The sequence below is a fragment of the Pinus tabuliformis genome, chromosome 9 (genome assembly GCF_031772625.1).
Source record: "Pinus tabuliformis cultivar Carrire ecotype Pingquan chromosome 9, CPIR1, whole genome shotgun sequence".
Taxonomy (NCBI): domain Eukaryota; kingdom Viridiplantae; phylum Streptophyta; class Pinopsida; order Pinales; family Pinaceae; genus Pinus; species Pinus tabuliformis.
Window position 1 is genome coordinate 1,558,898,522 of NC_142307.1, and position 11,539 is coordinate 1,558,910,060.

Genomic DNA, 11,539 nt, shown 5'->3' on the forward strand with positions numbered 1-11,539 from the left:
AACCATAAATACTACAACATGTGTTTGAAGACAAAATCTAAAGTGAAAACTTTCAAAAATATATCTTTTAATCCATTATAATAGAAAACTAATCTTTATAATAATTAAAATAATATATTTTAAAAGTATAGTTGAACTAGATATTAAATTGCTAGTTTGTGAGAAAGAAAAATTAACTAAATTATTTAACTACTAATTGATAAAAATATATATATAATTTCTATACACATTACTAATTTATAAAAGAGATTTGATACCTTTAGGGTGTTGGTATATCCGAAATTAAGATGGATCTAGGCTAGTATATATTATTTACCATAATTATTGTTAAATTGTATAATGGCTATCTCATATTTGTATTTGCGTTGATTAAATGATTATTATATGTAGTCATGTTTTATATTAATTATTTTAATGCATCATATATATGGTTTTGTATAGTAAATTTATTTTTATGTTAAATTTTAATAGTTAAATTTAGATATTCTTTCTTGATATTAGTTATTTTTTATTAATTTTCATTTTATTTTGTTGGATCCATTGAAATTTGTTATCTGAGTCAATGTTTCCAATTAACAAGTGTGGTTGATCAATATAGGTAAGTGAAATAAATTATTAAATTGTGATTTTTTTTTAATTTCTACTTAGTTAAATATTATATATAAATATCACTTGTGGTTATAACATACCAAACCATTCATTTTTAGTTGTTAAATATGATTATGTTAAAATAACTTAAAAAAAATGTTATCACCCATGGTTAGAACTTACCAAACCATTCTTTTTTAGTCCCTAGATTTGTTTTATGTTAAAATAACTTTTGAAAAAATGTTATGGCCAATAGTTTTTTTATATTCCATGGTTTTGTACTTTATATTCATTTAATTTACTAGTTTTTGCACATGGTTTTGTTAGATTCCATGGTTCTATATTTGATATTTATTTAATTTATTATTTTTATCTCATCAATTTTCTTTAATAAATTAAAACAAGCGAGAGAGACCTTGAAGTCTTGAAAAGAAATGTCATAATCTAGGTATTTTATTCTAGGCCCCTCTTAATATATTTTTGGTTGTTAGATTTTTGTGCCAAGAGACGTTGAAGTCTTGAAAAGAAATGTCATAATCTAGGTATTTTATTCTAGGCCCCTCTTAATATATTTTTGGTTGTTAGATTTTTGTGCCAAGAGACCCTTTCCACCTAGGGAATATGTTATAATATTTGGCATTTTAACTCAGTCAAAATAAAACAAAATCAAATCAAATAAAAAAATTAAAAAACATAAAATTCTCCAGTGCATAGTTTTTTCTTGCCCATGGTTTTTTCCCATGGTACTCCTAACCCATGGTTTTTGTCCATGGTATTTTTCTGCAATGTATCCTATTCAAAGGCTAATAACTAAAGCAACCTAGATCCATTTTAACTGTGGATCAAGCATTGAGAGGATCAAATCTCTCTTGATGCTCGAGAGAGATAGATCTACGCTGGTTATTTATAAATGAAGAGGAGTATTTTCTTGTAGTAGTACTCCTATTTGTTTTGCATTTGAAATTTATTAAATGATGGATTTCTATTTTGTATTTTGACTTTTTTAGACTTGTTTATTTTTATAAATCTACAATTATTTCTATCACTATTTTTATGTAATTATGAAACTTTCCATATTTATCATAGTTGAAATTATGTTTGTATTATAGACATATTAATCAATAGCTTGTTGCTCTTGAGCTTTATTATTGCAAATTACCTAACATAATCTCTCTTATCACCAATGAAAAAAGTATTTATGGGATAAAACTATTAATGGGATGGATAATAGATAATTATTATTTTTTATATATTAAATTAATGTCTTTAGTTGATGATATTTAACATTATAGATAGTCTAATAGTTGATAAAAAGTTTCTATAGGATGGTTTTATCAAAATCCTTTTCCAATCATTTGAGAGGTTATAAACCAGACCAATGGAAAAAAAAAAATAAAAAATAAAATAAAATAAATAAATAAAAAATATTATGTCCCAATGTTTATATAAAATAATTAATTCACTAGAAAAATTAACTAAATTATTTAACTACTAATTTATAAATATATATATATATATATATATATAATATCAATATATATATTACTAATTTATAAAAATATATATAAAAAAAACCTTATACATTTAAATTTATAATTTTATATAAAAATACACATTTTAAATATTAGATACAATCACTGAATCCACTTTTAAATAAAAGCAACACAAAAATAACAAAACAAAAAAAAATGTAAAAACTTAACCATACATTCCTACACATGAATGGCTACAATTAAAAAAATAACATAACTTTAACTAATAAAATCCCTAAATAGTCAACGTTGTTAAAGATATATTAAGCACTATTGCAAGGTGTTGTCACTAGGGAGAACACCCAACCTATTTGCAACAAACCTGTTAGCACCTAAGCTATATATGGTTGACTTCTAACCATAGACTATGAAAATGCCTTAAAAACTATCCAGAAAACCAATGCCTTTTATGATTCATGTCCACGTCCAATCGGGAAGAGATCCATATTGCAAATGAACCAAATTAATGTTTTCCATAAAACAGTTTCAAGAAGCGAACAGTTTTTGGAAAACCCAGTTTCTTGCATTAAAAAATGAAAAATACCGTATAAAACACCGTTTTCCGTACCGTGTACCGTCCCATTTTTTATACGTTTTTTTCAGAAACGAAGACTTCCATTCCTTTTCTGGGAATAGAGCTTGAAATTGAGATTTCTGATTAAGAACTGACGTGAAATGGAAAGAAAGCAAGAAAATCTTTTCGTGTTGCATTGAAATGAGGGAGGGCAGGGAGTTGCCCTAAGAAGTCTACGATTTCTGGTGTGGTATACTACTAAACTACTACTATAAGCGTTCAACATATATTTAATATAAATTTCATTGCCAATATAGTAATTGTGGGGCTATTTCATTTCAAGCTAAATTCCTACAAAACAAAACCCAAATAACCTAATTTCAGGGGAAAAAGTTGGTAGATTGTTTGAAGCAATTGAAATCGAGGAAGGAATTAAAGGAGAGAAATGGTACTTGTGCAAATATTTTATTGGGCTCTTGAAAGAATACCAAGGCTTCGTGGTCCAAATTTGCCCAGTGAAAATAGATCCATGTTTTGTGAGCAAGCCATTGAAGAGATCCTCCTCAAATCCATGTTTTGTGAGCAAGCCATTGAAGAGATCCTCCTCAATCTTATTTCTCAACACATCCAAATTCAACCATGAAACAATAAATGCCAGTGAATTATTGCAACATTTCATGTGAAAATATAAAACAAATTTGCAAATCAATTCTAAGAATGGCCATCAATCTAGAAACTCTAAAAATTGATCCAACTACCTGTACCTATTTCCATATAGCCACAGATCAGATTGTACTGTGCCCATGGTCTTTCCTTTTTTTTTTCAACTACTCAACATACATTTCATGTGAAAATATAAAACAAAATTGCAAATCAATTCTAAGAATGGCCATCGATCTAGAAACCATAAAGATTGACTGTACCTGTTTCCATATAGCCACATATCAGATTGTATTGTGCCCATGGTCTTTCTTTTTTTTTTCAACTACTCAATATTCATTCGAATACTAAGGCGGGGAAGAAAACTTGTTCTTTTCTTTCCTTTTTTTTTTCCAGCTACTCAATATTCATTTGAATACACTAAGGTGGAGAAGAAAACGCGATATAATGGTCTTTCCTCTTTTTTCAACTACTCAACATTCATTCGAATACACTACGGTCAGGAAGAAAACGTGGCAAAATGATCTTTCCTTTTTTTTCAACTACTCAACATTCATTCGAATACATTAAGGCAAGAAAGAAAACGCACACAAATTAAATTTTTAATTTGGATGATCGTTAAATTTTTTAATTATAATTATTTATTTTCTTATAAATTTTAAAAACATTATATTTTATGAATATATCAAAATGTATGGAATGTATATTTTCTTATCTTATTGTATACTCATTTCAAAAAATTATATTTTTCATTTTTCAAAATTACAAAATAATTAACGATGTTGTAAGTTGTAATTTTAAACAAATTCAGATTTGGATTTTATATAATTAAACAAAAAATACTATAAATATTTTTTATTAATGTTTAATTATCTAATACTAATATTACGGGTTTCCATGTTATTTAAACAAATGAGATTTGGTTTTATAATTATTATGTCAAACTTTAAAGTTAAAAATTAACTTTTAGCAATGCATCTTTTATAACCAATTTGGATGTAGTTCATTGTTATGGCAGTAAAAAATGAATCTCATGAGTCAATTTGGTTGTAGTTCATTGTGATGGTAGTAAAAAATGAATCTCATGAGCCTGGTCCCACCCACACATTGGTATAGTTCCACCCAAGGAACCATTGATCTTTCTCCATGAATCGGTAATATTGTACCAAGAAGCACCATAATGTATGGCATTTCTATTTCCCACAATTGAAAAAGCAACATAAATCCTTCTACATGAGCATTTTTCTTTTGTATTGTTGAACTAAACATGGCAAGACTTTCATGTGGCAACAAGAATTTCCGAAACCCTCATCCCCCCTATCACAATATATCTTAGAATCTGTCATGTTGGAGTGTAGTATCCCTAGTAAGCATATAGGAGTGTAGGGGAACAAAACCTCAAAGTCAATGGGAATCCAAGGGGAAAGGTTTGTGCATCTAATAGGGATACCTCGATTACATAGATGTGGTTTTCTAAGCTTTTGCATTAATCAAATGTATATTTGAGGGGGAATTCAGCCATAAAAAAATGCTTGACTGAATTTTCATACACAAGGGTTGATTCTACTTCGAATTTTGATACTTTGTGTTTACTCACTTTAATGTCATTACATATAACTAATAATTTGCAAGTCCTTGTCTCATTTGATCTCATTTTATTTCAATTGTGAAGTGACTAAGCCTTGAACCCCAAATCCTCATAGCTAAGATTTACAAAGTATGCATTGCCTCATTTCCTCTCATTTTACTTCAGTTAAATGGAGCAACTATGCCTTAGCCCCAAACCCACACAACTAAGCTTTGCACACTTAGAATCCTATCTCTCCCTGGTATTGCACTTGGTTTAGATATACTTTTCTTAGAAGAGAAGCAATGTCTCACTAAATACCTTACATGTTAACTTATCATCTGATCCCATTACATTTTCCAAGCATTGAGGACATTAATAAAATTTCAAAATTCAATTTCACACTCATTTGATGTAATCACCATGTTCCATCAATTTCAGGTAAACTCTACAAATAAATGTAAGTAATTATTTTGATTTTTTCATTGATTCTAAATTAGCAAGTGATAAAACTGTAGATGCATCTTTATTTTTAAAGTACAATCATCCAAAAAAACTCATCAAAGACTAAAGATAGGTTAAAACCTTTATGGAGTGAAAAATATTGTTGGTATCCTCCAAAATAACACTACTTTCAGAAGCTGGGTTCAGATTTTACCACAAATGCAAGAACCAAAGTGAGAAGCTTATTTTAAAGTTTTTATAACATGATATATTATAAAAAAAATTGAAGAAGCACACAATACAAAAAAAATTGTATCTAGTATCATTCTAGATAGAGAAAAGTACTCGTTAGGCTATCTATGACATGAGTAAGAATTTCTACCCACCTACTTTCAAAATCATCATGGACATTTAAATATTAAAAAAGGAATTGATTAGGCTACCTATGACTAAATAAGAGTTATTCCCCACCTTTCCAAACTATCATGTACATTTAAGTTATCATATTTTATCAACATCCTTTCTATGATGCAACACGTTACAACTTTCCATTATATTTATGCATTATATGAGTTGATGTACTTGTAAGGTGCATAAATTCCAAAATAATTGTCCAAATACCCATGTTTCCACTAAATTAATTGTTTAAGTAAGAGACACATTCTATTGTAGGAAGCATGCATCAATCAAACACTACTCTACTCATAGTTTACAAACCCAACCAATTTTTCATACACAAACACATTCAAGATTAATCCACAATAACAAGCAATGCTCAAAACAATATTCTTCATCAAACATCTACCAATGTATAAACAATGAGGAGACAAGAGACACATAGAATATGCGATCAACCAGGGCCAAAACCTCTCCAACATGAGAGGAAAACCCAAACGAGATCTTCTTCTTATATAGACTTCAATTGACGAATACCAAGACCATGGCCTAGACCCTTGACTCAATGACCTCTCCAAGACCAAGTCACAAGCCTCCTTGATTCAACTTCCTTATTTTTCCTTGAGTCAACGATGATCAGGCTTCTTCCTTCAATAACTCGACTATCCTTCAAATTCCAGTTCCATGGATCAAATCTATAGTTCTTGGCCCTCTTGCATAAACCCTAGAACATGTGGTTGACCAACCTTTTGAACCTTGATCTTCTTCGCTTGGATGGTATGAACTCTTATTATAATTCAGCATGTAACCTTTCTTATCTTCTTCCTTGATTCGATTTCTTGGACAACAACAGGATCTTCGACCTTTTCTATAGAAGATAGTTCTTCCTTCCTTCGCACATGTGGATCTATTAGCCCTAAAACAGACCCATAAACAACACCAAAATCTTCTCTCTTTGTTTCCTTCTCTTGGTTGGTTATCTTCACACTTCTTATTACAGACTTACTTAACCAAATTTTCTTGTCCACAAATGGAGGATGAGCTGCCCTATATATAATGTTTTTTCCATCAAAAACACATGCTAGGAAGTGTTAAGGAATTCTAGGGGAACACAAGGAAGCAATAGGTGAAAATAATGCATGCAAATGAACGATTAAGATTTTGTGACAGGAAGTGTTAGTGAGTTCCAGGTGTGCTAAGGAGGGAGTGATAAGGTATGCTAGGTAGTGTTAAGGCATATTAGAAGCCAGGGAAACATGCCAAGATGTGTCAGGTGCTAGGGTGTTCCAATGCATGCCACGGAGTGTTATGGAGTTCCAGGGAAACATAAGGGAGCACTAGTTTCAAATGCATGGAAATGAATAAGAGTGTGTGACAAGGAGTGTCAGTGAGTTCTAGGTGTGCTAAGGAGGGGACGACAAGGTATGTTAGGTGGTGCCAAGAAATGCTAGAGTGTTAGGGCGACATGCCAGGGTATGCCAATGTGTGTCAGGGTGTGCCAATGCGTGTCAGGGAGTGTTAGGGAGTGCGACATAAACACAAAGGAAAACTAGTTCAAAATGCATGGAAATGAATGAATAAGAGTGTATGATAGGGAGTGTCAATGAATTCCAAGTGTGCTTAGGAGGGAGTGACAAAGTTATATGCTAGGTAGTTCCAAGGCATGCAAGAGTGCCATGACATGTCAAGGAGTGGTACGGTATGATAGGGAGTGCTAAAGCATGCCATGACATGCAGGGAATGCCAACATGTGCCACATAGTGCCAAGGGATTGTTAGACATGCCAGGTGCTATGCCATGTCAAGATGTAAACTATGTTTCTTAGTTGTTTTATGGCCATGGTTAGACGTGAGCCTTGACTTGGTAACTTCTTAAGTGAGATGAGCTAAGATTGGGCATGAGTAGCCTAAGATGAGTTATAGGCCATTCTTAGGTGAACAAGGGATAGTATAGTTGTAGTAATTGTAACTTGGTCAAGATGTTGTAGTCGAGGTAGGACTTGGTTGGTTCCCAAGTCTTAAAACCAATAAGGGTAGTTATGAGGGCATGATAGCTAAGGAGTTCCAGGGCATGCTGAGGAATGAAAAGGCATGATAACACATGCCAGAAAATGTCAATGCATGTTGAGGAGTGTTAGGGAGTGTGAGGGCATCACAAGGGAGAACTAGGTCAAACTGTATGGAAACAAATGAATAAGAGTGTCTTCCAAGTGTCCCGAGGACAAAGTGTATTAGGATAATTTCATAATAGGACTTGCAATAGGTAAGCCTATGATTACGATAAGGGGATGGAAAAAGCAATTTTAGACAAAGTGAAACTTTTGTCTAGGGACAACACTATTTTTTCAATGACTTGGTTGGGTTCCAAAGTCACAAAAATAGTAAGGCTATCTATGAGGGCATGACAACTAGGGAGTGCCAAGGTGTACAAGGAATGCGAGGAAGTGATAACACTTTCTAGAAAGTTCCAAGGCATGTTAGTCATTCTAAGACATGCCAAGTGCTAAGGCATGCCAAGAGGTGTTAGGTGTTAGGGTGTGGCGCCAACGCATGCTAGGGAGTGCCAGGGAAACACAAGGGAGGACTAGTTTCAATTTCATGTAAATGAATGAGTAAGTGTGTGATAGGGAGTGTTAGCAAGTTCTAGGTGTGCTAAGGAGGCATTGACAAGGTATGTTAGGTAGTGTCAGGGAAACACAAGGAAGGACTAGTTTCAATTGCATGGAAATGAATGAATAATAGTGTATGATAGGGAGTGTTAGCAAGTTTTGGGTGTGCTAAGGAGGCATCTCTAGAAAAATTTTGGGAGGGTTTGGAGAAAATTTTGTGTTTTGGTGCAGACTTGCAATTTTTTGGCAATTTTTTGTCTAGCAGCACAGCGAGCTCATGCTTTGCTTCTTCCTCAGGGCTCCAAATGATGTAAAATCAGCATTTTTGGAAAGCTTATGACCCCATCTCAAACCCCATTTTCCCACTTTCCTGGTCTGGGGCTCAGGTTTTGAGAAATTTTCAAAAAAGAGGCCAAAAATCACCTTTCTACCCCTCTCTTTCCATTTCGTTGCGCACCTGGAGACACCTTGGGAGAATGGCCATATCTCAGCCAAAAATTGGTCATTTTGAGTGAAACAATACTCTAAAGACATCTACACTCTCCCATATTTCCAGAAAAGGCTTCCGATCTGGATTTGGACTTCAGAAAGGCACTCAAAAATGGCCTCCAACAACTCGCTATACACTTGGAAATTTCTGAGATTTTTGTAAAATTTTCACTGTGTAATTTTTTGTAATTCCTAGTTTGACTCTGGTAAAAGTCAAAAGGGTGAAGTAGATGAATGTGAGGGGTAAAAGTAAATGTAAATAATGGGTGGTTAGTATTTATAAGTTGTTTTGATGTAAATTTGACCTCATTTATGAGAGAGGTTGGAGTCAAAGTTAATTGTAGAAGTTGTTTTTAAATTCCCTAGACATTAGGGTTTGGTTAGAACACCTCATGGAACTGTTACTAGAATCATTGATTCAACCCCTAAGAGTGGGGAGATGTTGTTTTGGTCTTTGTGTATCATTTTCTCAATGATAGAATGGCTTGGATTTTAGAGGAGAGAACTATTGTAGCTTGTACTTGGACATTTTCTAGAAATCAAAGGACACAATTTGCAACTATTATCTAGGAATTCATTTGCAGTAAGTTTGTGATGTTATTTTTTCTCTGTTATAGATTTATATGAAATATATTAATCTTCTCTTTCCATTCATCAATTATTCAATGGTTTTCCTTACATTTTATAAACAAAATTCTTTGCATAAAGCTATGTTTTGATGGAAAAATCATTATGTGTTACTTTATTTCTTGCTTAATGAATTCATGTTTCATGCTCATTAATACCTTCTGCTTCTTCTAAACACTACAATACAACAAAAAAACCTGAGATCCATCTCAAAAGTAATGCTACCTTTCTCCTTTTTGTATTTTTTGGTGTAACCCTTTGATCCTCTGACCTAGCTACCTAGTTTTTCTCGCTTATCCAACAACAAAACCCTAAATTTTCCAAAACCCACTTGAACCTAGCTATCTAGCCTAAAATCCTTTACATTCCAGTCATCTCTTTGTTGTGATTTCATAGAGAGAGCCTGTCATGCGGAAAGAGTCAATTTTGCGGACAAAACCGACCTCCCTAGAAAACAAGGCTTTTCTAGTGACAAACAAAACAATCAAGCACTATCTTTCCCTAAATATGCATTTAAAATAAAAGCAACCAGGTGTTTAAGGCTTACCTCTAGTCCAACGCTGTTTGTAGCAGCCAAGCCTCTCCGATCCAAATGAGTTCCTTCTCCTTGAAGCCTGCATTCACTAACAAGCAAACGATTACATAGCACCTGAATAACTCATATAATAAAACATATTCATCATAAAGACCAAGGAGTTTATGAAACAAATTATATATAACAACTTGTTGAGAAAAATGAACTTAATTGTATTAATTGGAAACAAAAGAAACCATTACAACCAGTGCCTTGGTGTTGTGCAGGTCCCTCCCAGGGTCCAGCAAGAGTTCTCCTCTACTTTGATCAGCTCACCCACTTCCAAATGAAGCTAAGAAAGGAATGTGATCTCTCCTCTCAAGCTCTATAAGGGAGTCCTAATTTCAGCAGCATCTACCCTTAGGAATGTTCAGCTTTCAACCTCCCTTGCCTCTGGCCCAATGCCTGTATTTATAATGCTTTGGAGGAAGTTAAACAGGTCCACCATCAATGGGATAAGTCCCTCTTTCAAAGGGATAGCTCCCCTCTTCATGGGATAAGTTCCTCTTTCATTGGGATGCATGAACCATCTGGAGGCGCTCAATCCACGTCAAACCATCTTCTAGAATGCTCTAGAATCGACCGCAAGTAAGTTTTTTGAAGTAAAACTTGCGCCTTTTGACTTTTACAGGGGTACGCACCCACCCCTTTACAGACAGAGCGTACAAGTACGTAGGTATTATGTACTTGAGGTGCGTGCACGCAGGCAAGAGTAAGAGAAAGTGCGGAACCAGAGTTATATTGATTTTTAAAGGCTTTCTCTCTTTTTTGGAGTTTGACATGAGGAGCAGAGGTATAAGACTTGCCAAGGAGGATAGTATGGTTATTGATGGAGCCATACTAACTGCAAATAGTCATGGTGACAAATTTTAGTGTAACAGATTGCCCCCTAAAGTGCGAAGCCTGTAGTAGATTAGGGTTTTATATCATCTAGGAAGGGTGAAGCACTTTATCATTTCGAGGATTATCTTGTGGAGAGCCCGGTCGGAACCTGCAAATATTCAACACAAAATACATATATGAGATCATATCATCGCTAAGGTAGGCATTCCCATACTCAGATCAAAAACTCAACTAACAAACTAACTACTGCTCTGATATAGGAATGATTTCGCAATAGATCATAATCATAGAAACATGTAGACACAGTATGGACGCAGCCATCTGTTTATAATTAGTCTACTGTATAATGAATACAAAACTCCTCGTAGCCTGGATGGCGGAAACTAGATCCAGGGTCTTCATTTCTGCTTCCCGAAATAGTACGATTCTATCCATGCGAATAAATGAGTTGATGTCGAACATGGTAGAAACCACTTGATTACCAGTCAATGATGTAAACTGTTAACAAGTGTGAGAGAGACCACCAGTGATGTTAATGGTTCTCAAAGTACCCAGTACAATCCATGAGATGTGAGTAGATGTGTTGATGTCGAACATGTCACGGAATCCTTCGATCGAAAGTCAATGATGTAAACTGTCGTCAAAGGCGAGAAACTTGCCATTGAGGCATGCAGATTTCAAGGTACTGATGATTCCT